A 21,002-nucleotide genomic window follows, 5' to 3' on the forward strand; every position below is an offset into this window, starting at 1 on the left:
GCCGTTAATTCTTACTTTGATCGAATAACATCGTTAATAATAATATAACATCGTTAATTTTGGAAATACAGACATACGACTTTGTACATTTAGTTTTGAAATATACGAAGAAAATGCAACCCAGTTTCCACACGGTTGATAGTATACAAAAAAAAAAAACAGAAAAAAACAAAAAAACAAAAAAAAATACGCTTTTAGAAAAGAAAGAACAAAATTTTCCTATTTTTACACATGATTCAGCATTACCGCATTGAAAAGCTTTTTGTCCATTTTATTTTTAAAGAGGGACGAATGTTTAGCAAATTTGCAACTATTTTCGGGCTGAATGTTCTTCCCATTAATTGCATTTGGAAATGCGTATAGTTCTCTGGCGAGCGCAAAAGTGCACTTTGATGTATAAAATGAAAAATATTCGTTCACACGGTAAACTGAATATCAGCGCAACGTGTGCACACGGGCGCACTTACGGGATGCGTTTATTGTTTGCAAAAATACTTTATTCCTCGCGTACGATAGATATGCGAGATTAAAAATCCTGACGTGCAGCGGAGTGATGGAAAATATTTTATGATTGATACTAAATACTTTTCTTGGAGAATATTTTTTGGAATTGCTACTATTCTATCGTATCGTTCAACGAGCTACGTGAATTTTCGGCACCTACATATAAAACAATGGAACTCGTCACATAGGAATTTTGTAAAATTTCTCTCCATGTATCTTTTATGCCATATGTGATATATGAAAAAGTATCGAAAAGTATTCGCGGAAAAGTTCACTAATGATCGAAACAGCGGAATCCGTTGTTTCTTTCTTTGTTTTTGCATCGACAAGATAAACGCTCGTCCAATTAATCAGTCTATCTTAATTAGAAGGTGCGAAGGTCTTATCAGCGTTTTATCAAATTGAGTTTTTTCTCAGATGGCAATCTCTCTCTCTCTCTCTCTCTCTCTCTCTCTCTCTCTCTGCTGTTGTAACGTACTAGCTCAAACTACATATGTACATGCGAGGCGTGCATTTATCTTCTTCCAACGTTCAACCAGCTAACCCTCCAATGAGTGCTCTGTCTATTTGGGATAGTAGTGTTTAAACTTCATGGTATAACAATATTTGCATTTTCGTGACGCAACATTGCGGGAAACAGAATAACAAACTACGCATCGGCGAACATGGTTATTTGTTTTTTCTCGCGTAAAATTAGAACATCGAGAAAAATTCTTGCTTAGAACTGTGTCTTCCTGTGTTGCTCCAACATTTTTCTTCGAAAGATATCGCGCTATAAAACGAAGTGACTCGCTCGCTCGTTCGCTTGGCGAAAAAAAAAAAAAAAGAAAAAAGAGAACGGTTCGATGCCGGAAAGAGGTTATAGGTACGAAAAATATTTTTGTCGAATTTAATTTTAGTTACCTCGGGGGAACGCGATTCGATATTTTTTCTTTTTTGTTTTGTTTAATCGAACAACTCTGTTCCCCTAGTTTATAGTAAAATAGAGGAGAAAGTTTTTCTAGACAATTTTTCTAAACTAAGCAAAAATTAATTAACTCAAACGCTGCAATAGTCGATCTAATCCCCGTTAGCACATGCGCACATTCTCTTTTTAAATTTAAGAACTCGAAATAATAGAAACGAAACTTTTAATTAGGAAATTTACTTCAATTTTCAAAAATGAAGCTTTCCGCTCAAGAGTTCCGGCTCTGGTAATTCTATTTGCGTATTAAATAGAATATTTAATACATTTAATATCACTGTTATACGTATATAATGTAATATATATGTATTACATTTGCAAAAATGACATAATCAATGGGATTACGCTTCTCTGTCGTGATAGTTCACATTATATTCGATGAAATAATGGAACGCACGCGATATTCCTACAGTTATACAACGTGCAGAGAAAATGAAACTATCGTGTCAGTATGAAAAATGTATTTTCAAAAAGGAGCCAGAGCCCGGGTAAATTCACCGAGTACCGAAAAAATATCTTTCTTTAATAAAAAGTAGAATCAAAGAATATTTTCTCTACTATAAGAGACCAATTCCATAAAACAATATGTTCCACGAGAGTACGTATTTTTGTCGACTGTTATAGTTCAGATTTATGAAATTCTCAGGAACGTTGGAACCGTTCCCCGGTGATTTCGTTTCGTTTCGATCTGACAAAAGTTGAAACACAAAGAGGACAACCGAGTAGTCGAAATAAATATCTTTCATAAAAGGTTATAAGAATAATTGGAAATCGTCTAACCCCTTTCTCCTTTCTCGTTTTTATTTTTGTGAACCTATTCCCCAAACGATTTAACCGGTCAACGGTATCGACAAGTATAAATTAAGAAAGTTTATCGCTCGGAGGAATGGTGCAGTGCGACGACTGCGTTTGTAAATGGATCTGGCCATGTATATGCACTGGCTGTGTGCACATACGTATGTATGTACACTGGATCGCACTAACGAGGTAGTATATTCTACACGTTGGTCCGCTAATGATTACCTGATATCATGATCTAATGGACGCGGCAGATGTCGTAGCTTTTCTGCTAAATTTTATTTAGACCTAAATCGATTCAGGCCCTGTCACAGAGTCAGGGGATAGAGCCTGTTTCGTGAATCATCCTAATCATTCGCGCTCGGGGACCCATCCCAAATTGCAGCCCAATTAACGTGGTAACGTGGTTGATTTCAGCTTATATTTGATTTAATGGAACCGCCGTATGTATGGAAACGTGGCGTCCAAAATGATCCACGTCGTTTACTCGTGTATTCGGGATCACGTTTTTACAATATCACAATACTTTCAATCTCTTTAGGGACTTCCTTTATTGATCATCGAATATTCCTTGTTAGCGATTGTAGCACACGTCGACGAATATCACGGTGAAATAGTTGGAACGGATAGTCATCGCTTAAAATAAAAATTTCTGTATACAACGTTGGGATTGTCTCGTTAAAAACAAGGTAAGAATAAACAATATATAGCAGAGATAATAAACTTTCAGAGTAACATCGAAGACACTCGCAGTCACGCACAGTGGCGCGGAAACGTAGTAGGGAAATGGGAAATACTAATTATTCTGGACAATAGGGATTATTTTTTACTTTAGAGAGCACGGCACCGGTGCATCTGTCCTCGAAGCTCCTTAGAATTATAATTGTGCAATTAAACGCTTCATATTGTCCCAGGCGACGTTTCCACGTTAATTATGAGCGAGGGCAGACGAAACTGCATTAAAACCGAAGAATTTTTACGGAAAGGACGGTTGGCAAAAAAGTGTTTAACAGCCGTCTGGTTGAAGCAGTAAAACTGGCTCATCCGCGGAAGGTTTCTTCTTCGCAGCGCCGGTTTGTACGGCGGTGTATCTGTCGGATCGTATGCAAATCTCTTGCGGCTTAATTACGCGAACACGCCTACTATATGAGGTTTCAGATCGTACGTAACGCGAACCGGAACCCAATATATTTCTCGCCCGATAAGAAGAAACCCCCTGCATCTGAGCCTCGATTAAGCCTAAGGCTTGTACGAGCAAGCGTCCCTTTACCCTTTAGATACCTTTTCTTCCATTCGCCTTCCTTCTCCTCTCTCTCTCTCTCTCTCTTTCTCTATCTCTCTCGGTCTTCTTCGTAGTCTCCCTTACCGAGAGATGTATGCTCGTGTTGGCTTTTATCTGTAGCTATTTGCACACACGGATACTAAACTTGTGCCACGGCTGGTTTACAAGTCTTTACACGACGATCGGCCGATCTGTGATACCCGAAACCTGATTTCCCTTCCGCCTTGCAGCTTCGATCGACCACCCTTGTTATAGCTACGCGGAACAGTAAGTGCGTTAATGAGCGCTCTGATACGGAACACTATAGTCATAAGGAATTTTCGTTGAAATTCTGTTTCATTTTGATTCTTTAAATTCGTTCTTCTCTCTTTTTTTATGTTTGCTGGATACATTTCTTTGGATTCGTTAAATCAGTTTGAGGGCTAGATTAGAGTAGTTTTGGAAATGTAAAGGCTATCCGATACGGTATCACGTGGTTGGCTATGTATGAAATTCTCTTTGTGGCTCATTTTAATTAGCGATTACATATGCTGATACGCCCGATGGATCGCTAATGGCCATTTTGGCAGAATGCAGGTACTATCATTGAAATTTTCATGCTGGTTCGCAGAAATTAATACACGCGTTCGCGAGTTGTAACTACTTCTGGGTAACCGTCGATAAGAGTTCAACGATTCCACAGTCGGCTGATTGATTATATCGAAAATTTTTTCGGTGGAAAAATGGTATCCGTTATTCGCTTTCCGATATCGAACGTGCCTGCATGCAATTTCTAAGAATTTAGATAAAAATTAAATATTCATAATTCTCACAAACAAGCGGACATTTCAATTTTGCAAATTCCAACTAAAGTATCAATGGTTTTCTTTACTTCTCGTATCAAAGGATTGATAACGAATCGAATCACCACCGTGAACCACTGCTAAATCAGTTTACGCAATCGATTCACCTATCTTTACAGAAAATATTTTTCTGTCCCTTTGAGAACTTTATCTGCCTCTTTTGAAAAGCCACCTTTCGATATAACTAAAAGTACAGTCGCGACTGTCAGCCAGTATCGCGTTATTAAAAAATGGCGCCATTCGTTGAAGAATGTCAATCGCAAGATCGGCGAAATGAAATTTTATCGAGAATCGTGGAGAGCGCATGGCGCTTGCAGTAGTGTCAATGGCTTTTTGCGATATTAGAGAGGTCGATGAAATGAGATTCTGGATTTCACTTAAATTACCAAACTCTCTCTCTCCCTCTCTCTCTTTCTCTCCCCCGGTGCCTTGTGCCTTGTGCACGAGTCTGTATGCAATATGAGCTTTCCTATTGTGTATTTGCGCCAGAATTCCAGTAGTTTCCGTTATAGGTGTACATAGCGGCGTTACGCTGACTCGAACACTCACAGGTATCGTAAGTGCAGTTTCCAGGTTGAGAGGAGTCGCTAGACGAGATAATAAGAGAGAACGACGAGAAACGAAGGGATTCAAACGGAGATTGGCAAGATTGAATTATTGTTCAACTTTGTTTGTTGCATACACCAGGTTCCGGATCCATGGCCTATCCTTGATCTCGTCAAATTTAAGGTGCATTCGACTTCCCCCGCGATGTCTCGTCACGACAATTCATTACGTTTCTGCGTTATCAGGCAAAATTGACTCTATTTGTCAAAACTTTGTACGTTTCCTCTGGGCTTTCGTAGCGACACGACGCTGTGTCCTGATGAATCGGCCGTTTGCCACGAGAAACGACGACGACGACGATTGAGTTTCGTGAAAGATCGACCTGATGAACCGTATTTAGCTAATTACGGCTTTGTACGCGGATAACAACAAGATTATTTATTGAATCAATTTTTCGCTTATTTACAGCTAAAACGATATCGAAACCGGTATCAAACTGGTATGTACGGTGGACAAAGCATTGTCTTATCAATGCAGCCATGTAACGTTGCATTCAGGACCAAATTCATAATCTGATTACGGTGTACTATAGGTTAGAGTTTCAACTTTGCGCTTAATTAGCGAGCGATGGGTGGCGGTTGCCTGGCAGTGTCCACGGTTATCAGTCGATGAATGTTTAACTTGGTCATAAAACCGAAGTTTTTGCTGTTAATTAATTCAGACAAAGCTGAAAATTCAATTATAATTTTATATTAGACCGTGCGCGTGTATCAATTATTTGGGAGCAAACGTTACTCGGTGGAAGCAGCAACAGGCGTGTAGACGGGCAAGCGGCAAGGCTTTCGCCACGCTAGAAAATAGGGGATGCATAAATTTCACTTCAAATTAATTCGAAACTAATTTAATATGGTTAAGTTAACGTGGATTACAATACTAAGTCAACAATAATACCGAGCATAATACGAAATCCGACTCGGTAACAGCCTAACTCATCGCTGCTCGCTATCTTTTATCCTTTATATCGATATTAAATTTTTATTTAGACAATCGGAAGAAGATTACTAAAATTGAGAAGCTGAGACAATCTTTTTCGCTGGAAATCAATATTTTTTCGTTCGGTTACAGAGCTAAGAAGCACACTGAATACTTAAAATTAGTCATCGCGATAAACCAATCGCCCTATCGTTAAGCATGATAAGAAGTTGCTGTCAAAAAGTCAAAGAATATACGGAAAGATTCATTGGATTCGTTGGCAGAGTGGAAAGTGATATAACGCGGTTTAACGTTCACGTTTTCGATATATTTCGTAATTCGTGCGTCGAGGCAATAGCAGAGGTTCCTCTCGGAAAACTATGGGAAGAGAGAGCTTAAGGCGAATCCGCAATACACTCCATAACCTTGAGCGTCATAGTTTCGATGTTGTTCGGTGAAGAAGCGGTGCATGTTGAGAATTCTCGTTTGTTGAGAAGCTGGTGGGGTACAGATTTCTGTTTAGATGGAAGGTGGAGGGCAATGGGAAGAAGAGGGTAGAAATGAACGAAGAGAAGGGTAGCTCTTTGACTGCCGACAGTACCTACTTTGAAATTATACAGCGTTTATGCCCTTATTAATGCGAGTCCTAGCAGATATGGCCGGAGATCGAGGAGGTTGAGTTATGATTCAGCCCTGCTCGTTCCTTGGTCGCTTTTGAGCCAACACCGCCATAATGCCCCGTGATTAATCCCTCGGGGTACGGGCTGGCAGTACCAGCGGTGCATCTCACCACCTTCAGCACCCTCTTTCTGCAAAACCCCTCTTACCTCGCCTTGTGCCCTTCTCCTTCTCTCTTTTTCGCTTCCTACCGAGCCAACACCCTCCCATTCTGCACCTCGCCGCCCACCTATCTAACATGTACCTTTGTGGTAGCACCCTCGACGCAGATCAGTATTTCAGCAGGCGTCCGGAATTTTAATACGCGGTTTTACCACCGTGAGAGGCGTCATCCTCGTCCTTGCCACGCTCACGTTAGAATTTATACACGGCCTCGCGCCGCGGGTGATCCGTAATTAGCCGTTGTGCGAGCACCTCGCACACAGATGCATTCTTCTTTTTCCCCGATTTCCACGGCCTGATTCTCTCTCTTGCTCTGCCTGCTTCTGGCTGTTGTTGCCGAGCTACCTGGCTTTTGCACAGCGCCCCGGCTGGCACGCTTATACGAAGGTTGATTTCTTTGATGTCGAGTGCCCGTGGCAGGTGATCGAGGGGAACGTCTGCGTTCGAGGGTTTCTTTTGCGGTTCTCCTTCTTACTCGTCCGCTCGTCTGAGTTAAAGCACTCTTTCCGAGAATTATCTTGGTGTTTCATCAACGTTGCTTCGTTGGCTATCGAGATCGTTGTTATTTGTTACCTTGCGTACCGAAAGTATCTATCGAAGTTTTCTCGTTAAATAGGTTTCGTATCGAACGAGTGTACTTACGCGAAAACATTTGTGACGAGAACGATCGAAAACAGGTCAAGCTTCTTAATACGTTTGTTATACGTTCGTTTATTTGGCAAAGATACAGATATTTCAAAAGAGATTCTCGAGAAAGTCACTAATTGCGAAACTTCTTGATTCGGACATTGTTTCAATGCGAGAATAATAATATGATAAAATACGAGTGATTTTTAAACGTATCAAAGTTAACAATTAAAATTAAAAGGAGCAAAAATTATACGATTCAAAGCAATTTAAAACTTGTAGCAATAATCTGCTCGGAATAGTATAAAGTATATCTCTGATAACGCAATTTCATTCGAGTTGATATCTCAATTAGTTTCCAGGATATAAAACTTGCAAACACGACGTTCCAATGTACGCGCGAAGTAGTGAACGAAGTCACGGAGTGTCGTGACTTACATTGTCTCCTGGAAATGCATACATCGCCTAGTAGTGGTAGTAGGAAAAAAAACGCTGACTCAACATTTGTCACTGACCACTGCACATGTGACAAGCGTGGGATAGATCAGAGACGCGCCCGAGTATATGCCACGAGGATAGAAGAGTAAAGTCTTAAAAATTATGGTGCACTTTGATCGACGATATCTCGAGAATCGAAAGTCGTATCGACATGGATCTAAAAGCATAACGAAAGAATAACTTCACCTTTATTGTTGGTCTTAGTTTTATCGAAAAATCACTAATATTTCTAAAATGTTATTTAGTTGAAGTTCGAGTAGTTTCAACCCACGAAGGACCAACTTTGCCTTAACATTTAATTTGCGATTTCTTCACTGATTTTACATTAACAATTATGCTTGCTTCATCATCGTGATTATGAAAGGGAATTCCAAGGATTTGTTTAATATTCTTTCCATCGCTAGATCGTATTTTATGTAGGTTTAATGAACTTTCTCAATAAATGTGCGTAACAACAATGGATATTGTTTATAATTACTTGACTAACCGAGCCGAACGACGAACAAGATAATGATCATCATAATTTGATTTATGCGAAGGTATTGCACAAGGGAACTAAGACGGAACAAAGGAAATTGGATACACGTAATCCGAGTAGCATTTTGTTGCGATTGTTCTGCGCAAGGTATTTGTTTAACAAGATCCAAGGTAAAATCCTGATGGTCTGGAAGGTCCTGTGTTCACGGAACGCACACGTATGGGCAGACAGATTCGTTAGCAGTTAGTAGACTCCGTAATTGTTAGCACGTCTGGAGTTACGGTTTAGATGGCACAACGTTACATGATGGGTGATTAAAGACTTGATAGAGTAGACGAGCATTGGTTAAGTGTAAATTCTCTCTCATCGGCTCATCTTGCACGATATATCGTGTTCGGTTTCCTCGTCTTCCTTCGACCTTTGCTCCCTTCATTTTTTTCTTTCTACGTCAACAGATCTTCCCGAAAGAAAAATGAAAATGAGATTGTACGCGATTTCCATTCGACCTAATGAAACGAACTTGCTTAATGCGATTTATTATCGAAATACGTAACGATAAACGATGTAAATCTTATACGTAAAGTTTGCGAGAAGTTGTTCCGGTAATTTGGAGAGAGTTCCTCGAGATAGTCTTTGATTACGAAACTTTTGCTCTTGTTTAAGACTTGCAAGATTTTCTGAAAATTTAGTAATTTGGGCTTGGCATCGACGAGGGAATAATAGAATGATTACATAATGAAGCGAGAGAAAGGAAAGAGAAGGAAACGGGACAGGACGCGTTGAAAATGGAAAATCTGCCTGGCCACGGATTCCTAGAGTCGCGCCATATATTTATACGCAGGAATTAATTCGGCGCCGGGACGAATTAACTTTCTATGGCGTTCTGCCAGCCTCCAAGTCTGTTGATCCGACGGAATTTAACTACCATTCGATGTAATTGAAGCGTCCTCGACTCAGCCACCATTATCTGTACGTTCCGTGTGCTCGATCTCTGGGGAAAAATTGTCTTATTCGGAGAAAACAGATTCGCCCTGGGAACTGGCTAACGCAAAGAAAACGTTCGTGACTTTCGAGTTGACTACTCGAAAGGTGTTCAATCAACTTAATACCAGCGTTCAGGGACGAATATCTTAAGTCCTTTGCAACGTAGAGTGTATTATATCAGACTTTACTTTTCTGCCAATTTCCTACAACTGTTACTTTGCAAAATGTCCAATCTGTTCATCGAAAGTTGCTTTTTCCCCCTGGTCTAGACAAAACTGTACTCGACAGTAAATATCGTTAATTGCAAGTTTGGCGAATCGTTAGCCAACTAGAGAGAGGCACTCCATCTCGAAGCTGTGAAATTTATCGTGCGGAATATTGTCACGGTCTAGCGTGTAACCGCGTTAGAATAATTTTCCACGGGAACATTTCGAGGGAAGAGGGACTATTGTTATTCCCGCGATGCTCCCTGCTATAATATACCGTTTACGTAGAACGTCAGACCGGGCTGATAGATTTCTGTGAACAAGCAACATCACCCGTTGCGATTCATAGCCGTGCATCCTGAATCGAATATCATTGTGCTACGTCATTAACACTGCGTTACGAGACATACAGCAATTAGATAGACTCTCTCTCTGATCGATTGTACTTGTAACCAAATCTCTCGACGGACAAAAGCACGACTTGCTACACGATAATGCACTATCGTGCTATTGCACCACGTTTCCTCGTCTATGCTCGTACCATTTCTCCAAACCTGGGCTGCGTTGATTAATTAGTCGAAGAATTTCTATCATTTTACTTCTGCAAGAATGAAAGTATTACGAAGATGGAAAGTATCTTTGAAAGCAAACTAAAATTCTTATTAGATATATTAGATGAGCGAGAGTAGAATGCAACGCGATACAACGCAACGTGAACCAATTTAAGCGGTCGGCCCATTCGCGTATATCGATCACTTGAAACTCAATCATTCGCGATAAACCATCGTCTAAAATTCCCCTTTCCTTTACTTTTACCCATTTCATTGTACGATAAAAGAAGAAAGAAATATCCGTTTTATTTTTTAAATTGTTGAGGTATATATACGTTTTGGATTCTGCTCGGGTCTCTACCAGATATTCCACGATCTTCGTTCTCAGGGATGTTTGTACTTACACCGACACCATTGTCGGTGCACTTTGACCCTCGTTCACTCGAAAGCCTGAAGTAGATTTCCGTGGGGAAAAAAGTCGCATTTTTTCCGACGGTAATGCTCCAGTTTTCGAAACGAGATTTACCAGTGGAAACTTTTCGTTTTGGATAAGACAGGATTTATCGCTAGGCATCCAGCATGCGAATGCGCTGCAGCTCTGACAAAATCGGCTGCTCCGCGATGAAGTATAGTTTTCAGTCTCGTGATCTTAAGGTCGACGAGCTTCCTAGAAAACAACCAAATTTTGTGACAAATTTTGCTCAAAATTTTCCGTCCTTAAATATCGAATTTGCGTTGCCTGCTTTTGCAGACATTCGGACTAATAAAATAAGAGCGAGTACCGAATATCAAATAAAAAGCGAAACACCGAAATATCGAGGTTTTACGGGCGTTTCCAATTGTTAATCACGAATTTCGTACGTGTAGGCAAGAGAGAGAGGGCGCGAGAGAGAGAGAGAGAGAGAGTAGAATGTCAAGGAAACGGTGGAATAATTGAAACGGTATGCGAAATTGCTTGTTCGCGCAAACGAATGGAACAAAGCACAGAGATGATGTTATAAAATATTGAAAAGAAGGCAGGTGAGGGTTTTTGGTGTCGTTTGGCGCGTTGTTTGTCTTATCGCAAAACAATCACCGAATCGCCGGTATTATCCCGACGCGATCGCTGCGGTGAAAAGCAAATTGCTAGGCACGAAATTGATTTCCCTCTATTGAATTGCTCTGTCCTGCAGTTCTGTTGAAATCTTGCAGCTGTGTGTGTGTGTGTGTGTGTGCGTGCGTGTGCGTGCGTGTGCGTGCATGTGCGCGCGTGTAACTGAAATGCAAGTGACGGACCCATGGAAAAAAATCCGTCGGGACAATGGAGGCTATCTTAACCGCGCGCAACCATCACCCTTCTCCGCTTTTTCAACTAAACTTCATGTTCGACGTTTGACTGTCAGCCATTCTTTCGTGTTTACAGTTATATAACTGGCCATCCTTTCACGGATCATACCGCCAACGATTCTATATGCCTTTCACACTTTCGGTGATTTATTCGACAGATGGAATGTACGGCAGGAATTTTTCCAGAGAATAAAGCAACGGGATTTTTAAACGTTCGAAAGAAACAATGTTGTCGTTTACATTAATTTTATCACACGCTTCTTCGGTGGTTAAGCAATATCAATTTACAGCAGAAGCATTTGAAATATAGGAAGTTCATTTTATATATATTTTCTTAAATTCACTTGACCATCGTAGGAAAGCTTTTACCCGCGCGTCTAAAATTCATAGACAAGGCCTCGCGTCATCTTGCCGCTTTCGATCGCATCGTGAAAGCCCAATAGGTCGAATGCTTCGTGTTTCGACATCGAAGAAAGTGCGTCGTATTTCAGCCGCAGCAATTTACCGGCGATTTATAACCATTGACGAAAAGTCATGGACGTAGAAAAGTTAGGGTATATAGACACGCGTAAAAGTATCGATATACGAAGTGTATCGGATCGTAGAACGGTGTATGGGCTTTCCAGAAGAAAATAAGGGGACAGTGTAAAGTAGAAAGTTTACGCGTTGCCTGGTACCGTTGCACTTGAGTTCTATGTCGTTATACAACGACGATATGGCATCGGGGTGCGCGAGAAAATTATAGAACGTTTACGCAAATATGCTTCTCGTACGTTGTCACTGCGGAGGATTAAGCTATGCCAAAATTAAATAAAATTATTAATATTTATATGTACTATTTTCTAAATTGCTGTTGGTTAGTAATGAAATCGCTCAGGAGCAAAAATTCCTGTCATCTCTATTTTTATCTATTGTTATCTATCGTTATATACTATTAGTATTTACCAAAATACACAACTGGTTTAAATTTTCAGAAGCAAAATGATTAACCTCGATGGACGTATGATTCTGTGTGTTTTTATGTAGCTCGGTTAGTGATCGGTAAAGTAGTAATCCTAAAAGTATAATCTAAAATATTATCTTAGAAAGATAATAATAGAAGAAAATTGTTATATTATAATATAGCGTTAAATGAATAGAAGAAGGTGCTTAAATTCTATATGACAAATTAACGTAGAATGATTCATCTGTAATACATCGTTTCGTGGAGATAATGATATTAATTCCTTCTCCTGTTTCAGAAATCGGCAAGTGCGGCTGCCACATCCAACTTCTGCAACCCGTAAGTTTGCCACGATATACTACCAAAATATAATTGACACTATACGGTCCGCTTACGCTCGGATATCAAGCAAAGGCAGATTATAAATCACGAGACCTTTAGCTTCGTGCTAATGTACGCTTTTACGATCGGCTCATTGCCACAAAGTGCGTCATAAAGAAGCTAATAAAGTCCATCCGTGCTGGATGCTATCTTTATGAATTCGTGCCAGCCAGCTTCGCGCTTGTTTCGTTTTGTCCCTAGTCGTTGTTTCTTTTGTCAGCTCAACGATGTACTTCAAATTTATTCGGCTAGAAATTCAGGTAAATTTATTCATGTTTCTTCAACCTGTTGGCCGAGTCATCACTTAATTATTTAAAAGTTCCATAAAGATATGATATTGATTTCACGTTGGTCCTGGATTTTAGTAAAAATTTTAATATAATTGACCAAAGCGTAAAAAGATAGTAGATTGCTGAATAAATTATCGCGTGAACTCGTCTCAATTAACAGGTTGAAAATTAATCGATAGGAATACAGATTAACTCTCGATTTCAAAATTGTTAAAATCGGCAAAGGTATCTTCGAACAAAAATGTTCGAACAAAATATCACGTAACTGAAAATACTCTCAGGGGAGCGGATAAAAGAATTAGGAAAAAAATCACGAAAAAGAAAGATGCAAGCAAAAAATAGTTTCGCGTCTAGGGATTACCGAGCTTTTGGAAATATTTGTATAACCCAATTTACAGGACAGACAGGTGCCGGTAAGAATTTTCACCGGTGTATTTTTTAAAGCAAACACGGGCCGTTGGTCGTTAACTGAAAAATCCGGACAAAAGCGGGACGTTTAAAACAATTACGCGGCGAGAGATTGACGAAATTTTTGCCGCATTTCCTTGCCGCGCGTAAAACTTTTCGCATTAATAATCGCACGAAATCATTGTCCGGCCGCGAAACGAATGGGGAGATTTTTGTACAAGCCAGAGGATAAAAAGGGACGTTTGACTAGGTGACCTCCATCGGGTTTTTGTCGCGTATGTTTGCCTCCGTTCAACGTCGACGCCTGCAAAAAGATCGTTAGCGGGATCTAGAAATGGTATACCGATGTGGCTTATCGATTCTAATTTACCGGAAAGTCATTATCGCGCTAAAAAGTTGCTATTCCATTCCATAATGTTGCCTTGGAATTCCTGTCGGACCCAATTTTCAGTTATCTGTTCTAGTCGTCCTAAATTCGCAACGAATTTCCAGGTAATTTCAAGTTTGAATCATATTATGATTATGTATTTCCTTGGACATTCCTCTCAACGTGAAAACCATAAATACGTATATAGGATGAAAACGTATTGCCGTAGCCATGGAATTTCTTGAAAGAATAGATTTGAATTATTCAAACATAGCGAAATTTTCTAATTTGAAATGTAACGAACGTAAATTCCAATTGTGCCATTTTATAACGTAAACGTAACTATATCTGCCACAGTGGAAACCCCGTTAGCCTAATCTTCGCTCTAATCGGCGAAACAATTTCGACTTTATCTCTCGGCCATGGATTGCAACACGGCTGAATACGCATATTAGCGATTATTCGCGTCGATCGCGCGACAACGATGGCCGCGTAACCGATAAACGTTAATAAACCTCGTATAACTATATTGGGCGACGTGTAATTCCCGATTCAATCGGCAGAATCGTCTCTCCATGACCGCGAAGAACGTCGCCGTGGAAACGATCGTAATTTGATGTCTGCCCCGAGAAAACCCGTGATTATTCTAATGCATCGAACTAGGCAAGAAAGGATCGACTTGTATCGGATCGACTTAATATTCATCGTCGAGCGCCTTACAAATTGTATTCTCAATTTTCATGAGCCTGTCCTCCTTCCAAAGTGATTTGGTCGTCGCGTCGCGCATCCGTGGGTTAAAAAGCGAAAAGTCAGCTGGAAGTTGTAACGATCTAGTTGTGTAGGAGGCTGGAAAGAAGGAGAGGGAGGGAAGAAGATGACTTTTTATCGAGACAGCCAGGTCGTACGATGGACCGATTATAGGGTGGAAGTATCGAGTGGACCATTAAATCGTAGCCGGAGCAATTACATCCGATCTACTCGCGTCTGATGATGTTGATTTAAGCCACGCTCTCAGTGAGATCGTCAAAGATGCCGTTTATTATTCGCAATAGTCGATTAGTGGAGAAATAGCGCGACACAGCCAGCGCTTTATCGAGCGTTCTCGAGTGCTTTAAGAAATCGAACGGAGGACTTTGAAGATTGAACGCCGAAAGAGGCACGCTATTAGCAAGCACAGGGTACGCTGTTGCGACACACCGTGTCTAGCTTGTTTGGAATTTAAACGAGTAACTCGAGTCGGCTGGTTCAGGCAGAAGAGGCCAGACAGATTCGAGAGCGTACAATTAATTAATTTTTTCTCTGATAAAGTTTGTAACGTTTATCGAGAGAGAATTTATAACGAAATATGAACGGTGCGAAATATCGGAGGCATGTCTTATCTCTTCGTAGAATTTTGGCTATCTAATTTAAGTATTTGACAGAAGCATCCATTTCTACTTGAATTACTCCATTCGAGACATTGGTAAAGGATAGGATTTAATTGCATAATAGAACAATAATTTAATAACGAAGAAAGTTCGTTTTAATTGAAAAATTCGTACTGTTTGCTGCTTGTTATTAATGTCTTTGAAGGAAGGGAAAGGGGAAGGAAAGGGACAGTTTAATTACTCAGAGGTTCTAGTCGAAATTCACGAAGAACGTACGAAACGATTCGAAAAAAGCGAAGCTTAAATATTTAATAAAAAAAGGAAGTCAGAAACGCAGTCTCATCTCAAACTCCTTTTCTCCTGGCTCTTCGACTCTTTAATCAATGAGCACCGAGAAAACTTCCGTAATTCTTCCTGTTCTCGCTGCATTTCTCTTCTCTTTCCTGCAACGATATACTGAAAAAGATATTTACCCGTCCTAACAAAGTTCATTAAAAACAGAACCACGGCCCAAGAACTCGGAAATTACTTACTGATTCGGAATTCAATTTCGAGGAACGCTGGAGAACTATTTCCCACTCGTAATCAGCTGATTCTTTGCACTCGCCGCTAATGACTAAAGCGTTAACGAATGAAGAATATGAAGAAACACGTGCACGGCTGAAATGGTGAGCGCAAATTCGCCCGTTCGAAGTGAAACTGTTCTCGAACAACTCTCAGAGCGCGAGAAGGTCTCGTTAAAAAGTACTCAGAAGTGTATCAGTTATCGAAAACGCCTCGACCAGGTTGAATGGGTCGGTGACACCCGAGAAATCACTTTCATGAACGAGAATCCTTAAGGTCGCGTTTAGAAGGGGAGAGAAAGAGGAACGAGAAAAAAAGAGAAAGAGAGAAATAGATAGATAGATAAATAGATAGATAGAGAGAGAGAGAGAGAGCATACGGACAGGAAGGTCGGCCATCCTGCGGCAACTCGTTCCCTTCGAAATTCTCGACGAAATATCGACGCGATTCCGATAACTTATGACGGCTGCTGCTTCCAGTTCCACCACTTCTATGGTGATTGCCTTTTGTTACGGCTGAATAGCGTCCGTTGGTGCTCGAGTCCTGGCCTGTGCCGTTCCATGAGGTTCCTTGCACTCGTTCCCTTCGTACGGGAGAAAATGGAGTTCCTTTCTACGGGACTCTTTCGAGGGACAACTTCTTTTCGACTGAAACTGACCACAGCGCAGCTGAGTAGGCAGGGAGACCCGAAGGACCATGTACCACGGTCGTCGAAGAAAAGGGAGTGGAAAGTGGGTTTTCACTTCAAAGATCGTTCGGAAGTAGGGGAAATTATTGGAGGATAAAGTTTTAGGCCCTTTGCCCTCTGGCGAACAGATTGCAGGTTTAGCCGTTCCACTGTTATTTTTATTCTATGAAAATCACTGCAGGCTGTCGTGTACAGTAACCACTCGATCTTCATTCGTTCTTTTATTGAATCTAGCGGAGAAGTTGTTGCGTTTTTACCGTATTAGATATCGCCATGTTATATTTACAGGATTATCGATATTTCCACGAGTTTTTTGATTGCTTCTTTGTAGAAGCTTCGTTGTTTGATCGTGAAATAACCCCGCCAGAGGAGTATATACACCTTATCTATACAAATCGCTATTATCACAAACGAAACGCAAATAAAATCGAAGATATCAATTTAATCGTCGATCGAACGAGGGCAACCGATATTCGTCAGGAAAACCACTATGTACTGCTCGCGTTTCGAACAATCGTTTCACCTTCGATACCAGTCCGTTGTTACCATTTTTACAGGAATATTTTGATATTTTGCGCTGCAAGTTCCAACTTGGAAAACATTCGCTGATACGCGGTACAGCGTTGGCAGGAAAAATTCTCTGTAAAAATATGGCCTGAGATAGAAGCCGGATCGGTAGGGAAATATGTAGGAAGGAAGATTCGATCGATCGACGGCCCATTTAATTTTCAGATTCTATTTTTAAATGGCAGTCGCGTTTGGGTTTTTTCTGTGAGCCCTGCTCGCCGTATCTACGAGGATGGCTAGCATCGGCGGTGGAAAAGGGGGTGGACAGCATTCCTTTCTATGCGTAACAAAATTAAATTCTCTGACGACGGATTGGTAACCGCCGCATTCTTCTGCGTGCGGAAAAACTAATTGCACCGGTTCGTCTTCAATGAATTTTCCCTGGCCATTATTCAACTCGGGAACATTGCCACACCGCCGTTGAAAAAACAAATACGTCGTGTGTCATTTTGCGAGAGGGTAGCCGCGTTTCCGCGGAAAGAACGAACGTTGATTGACCGTTCTTGTGGACTCGTAAATTTTTATAATTCGTTCGTTTAATTTTTTCTTTTGTAAACGCCCACGTGTGTTCGTGACTTGTTGATACTGAGCCGACTCGATTGCTCGAATTTATCGTTCGTTCGTATCGATATTGTTGCCTCGCTTTTATATCGCAGCCACTGGAACTGCCTTTCCCCTATTCGTTGACAATCGCTAATACTTTCGGCTAATTTTTGGTGCAAGCGACCTGAAATTTGTGATCGATCGCACCTCTAAGGCTAGATGAATTTAATGATTTTTCTATCGGTGAATGATTTTATTCGTCGTTTTATTTTTCGTTTCGTTTCATTATAAAACGTATGACGATCAGAGTCGAAGTCGAAACTCATAGCCATTTCAAATTATCCGGTTCTCACCTAACGCATAACATAACTCGTTAAAAATGTGGACAACACTAGAGTTTTCTATCGTTGTACGACAATATTTTACTCGTTAAGAGTTTACCCGTCGCAGTTGGAAGTTGTACGAACGCTTTCGTTGTTTTGCAACTCGATGCTTTAGCGAGGCGTGCCGCTACGATTCAAACGAGACAGTTTATCGAGACTAGTTTGCATGCTTTTTACAGTTTCAAGTATTGCGCGAATTTAATTATTTTCGCTCCTCCAGTCCCATCGTGCGTTTGGATACTGCGATAATTGTCTAAAAATCTAGGAAAAGTGACGATCATTACGTTATGAAATCTCCCGGCGTAATATTCGCTTCCTGTGATCGAAACAGAACTGGTTGTCCAGATAAATAGGCAAACGTAATCGTAAATGTACGTGTTGATGTTATCATGAATTTGTCCTGTAGTTCATCGAAAAGCAAGCAAGAGTAGAAAGACGAATAGTAATTAATTCGTATGGTTTATCGGCCGATTAAATATTCACATGACTGTAGAAATGCATAGAGTCGCTCAGACACCTGTCAAAAATTGTAACTTTCTTCTTAGTGCAATCAGTGCATTGTTTCTTCAGCGATAAATATTTCTAACAAATTTGTAATTATCTATGCTGTCTATGATTTGTAAAATCTTACCAATCACATCGATAGTTTTGATTAAAAGTCACTCAAGGTATATCATCGCGTATATGAAAGATTGGACAAATTGAGCTATTAATAAATCATAGTAAATAAGGATAGGGACGATTGGGTCCGGTGAATTATATCTATTTAGAGAACGATGATTTATTTTCGGTAGGCGACAGGCTGTTCGTGCAGAGGGTTAAAATACAAGGTTCACCGGCAGCGCAAATTAACGGTATAAGGCAGGTTTATGTTGCCATTGATCGTCAGTTTAATACCACCGACATTTTTTTTACCGTTCACGCGTAAAAATCCCTTAAAATGTTACCAGCAGAAAATTGCTGTTTTCCAGTTTTAATAACGGTATAGGTTTCGCGTACGGCACGACAAATAATTTCATAAATTGCACTGCTCTTTACCGGTATCGCTGGTCCCATGCCGGGTGCGAGGAACTGTTTAAATTTCGGTATTAAAATGTTAACTCTATATTATTTAGTACCACCTTTTTCCACCTTTATTTTTTCAAGATGAAATATTGCACAATGCTCGATAGAAGGGCAGTTAATTGTTAGTTTAAAATAACGCAAACAGCGAAAGTAATCTTTTATTTTAAAATAAGAAGATTATTAAATTAATTTCGATAGAAAGTGGACGAAGTACGCAAGACGAGATACCTTACTTTGCAGACTTTTTTAAATTTCTTTACGAACTTCGTCCATCGCTTAGGAAAGGAACAGGTCGGAAAGAATCATTTAAAAAAATAACGATCAGAGATGTCTTAGACCCCATAAATTGTAAATTTTAACAATTCAAGAGGCAAACAGTGGCGAGTAGAAAATGGTCATCCGAAAAGTGGATTTCATTGTATCCAGAAAATAACCGCGAGAAATTTCGCGTTTAGCCAAAGAAGAAAAGATTTCCGCTTATTCTCCGCGGGGATCTTAAGAAAAGCTGCGAACATTTCTGCGCAACTTCCCTGACAAACTTACCCTACCCCTTTTCAAAGGCGCCTCTAAGTTTCCTTTCGTAAAGTTTTACCTTGACCCAGCAGCCGTAGCAGGCCTGGATGAAGTGCAGTGAGAATGTGCGCAACTGGTTGGCTGACAACTTTCCCGACACGTGAGAATTGCAGATGCTGCCTCGCTCTTGCTTTTAAATGTCTCTGGGAAGCTGTTAGACGCCGCGTCGTGCTCGTTTCTTCTTTGCTTGCTCATCTTCGTCTTTTCTCTGTAGTTTCTTTTTCTTCCTCCTTTTGCCTTATTTTTTTTTCTTCACGCTCGAGGCGTCAGCGGGCAATGTTGAAGTTGCCAACACTGGATGAGCAACGTGTTTCGTCTCGTTGGTAGACTCGTAGGGTGAAACTGATTTTTTAGTAACTCTCACCGAATCTGTCACATTGCTCACGTGACGAAAGGCGAAATTAGATTTCTCGAAGCTTCTAAAAGGTTGACAGTTAGAAATCTTGATCTCGTGAAAATTATTCTTCCGTAAGAATCAATCTATTCTTCGTAATTATTACTCTGCACGGAATTTTATATAACTTGCTGCAGGAAATACTGTAACGATTATTGCAAAAGTAATGGTATAAAACTGAAAATGGTATAACGATAAACAAATAAAACGAAACACGAAAGATATAAATCCTAGGAAGGTCCATTACCTTTGAGGCAATCTTGCTATTAGCTTTCCGAACAAACTGATAATACAACGCGAGACAAAGCACGTTTGTTTCTCACGAACCGTGACAAAATCTCGTTCAGTTGCTTATGCGATACTCTAACAGTTTGCATCCGATCGATATCGCTAGTAACATCATTATACAGATCTTGTCAAAGTGTACGCACGATTTCGGAGCAACATTATCGCGTTTGGTGGCCGATAGGTATAGCCAGACTGAAATTTTTACCAGGCTTGCCGGATGCCCGGTCCGGGAGCAAATATAATTTTACACCCGTAGGATATGGCGAAGCAGCGATGCTGAACAAAACGGATTTGAAAAAATAAAAAATTCACTCTGCCCTTCCGTGGAACGATTTTCGGTGTGATTCGGTGACAGAGAATCGGTTGTTTAAATCGAATAATTTTGTTTGCCGGCCGCTCGAATTGCGGTCGTTTGTCACGTTTGTCATATAGAAAATTCTTGCTCGTGCTTCGTTGCTTGATGAAACGATCCGAACGTTTCAGATATTTAAATGATTCTTTATTCAAACGTATTCTTCTTGTTTTATCAATCGGGGGGAAAAAATCCTCGGGGAAAAATTTCGGGAACGAAATTTTTGCTACGAAACTTCAAATAGATCCAGAACCAGCATCTCTTTTTTTAAGTTACAACGCCTGTGTGTTGTTAACTATAATTATCTAAAAATTATTACATAAGATGGAATATTATCGTGGCTTCTGTTGACAGGAAACGAGACTTAAATACTTTTCAAATTGTAGCAATGTATCAGAAATTTACCTAATT

At 40.3% G+C, this 21,002-nt stretch overlaps 1 protein-coding gene across 2 annotated transcripts in view; it reads left to right on the top strand.

Moving 5' to 3' along the window:
- Window positions 1-21,002, top strand: part of LOC117242966 — a 245,041-nt gene that overhangs the window by 69,603 nt on the left and 154,436 nt on the right. For both annotated transcript variants that reach the window (XM_033510038.1, XM_033510039.1), the window contains one exon: window positions 12,660-12,700. The gene's annotated coding sequence lies outside the window, so the exon portion shown is untranslated. The remainder of the gene's footprint in view (window positions 1-12,659; window positions 12,701-21,002) is intronic.

This window comes from Bombus vosnesenskii, unplaced genomic scaffold (assembly GCF_011952255.1).
Source record: "Bombus vosnesenskii isolate JDL3184/JDL3185 unplaced genomic scaffold, Bvos_JDL3184-5_v1.1 scf7180000013265, whole genome shotgun sequence".
NCBI classification, from domain to species: Eukaryota; Metazoa; Arthropoda; class Insecta; order Hymenoptera; family Apidae; genus Bombus; species Bombus vosnesenskii.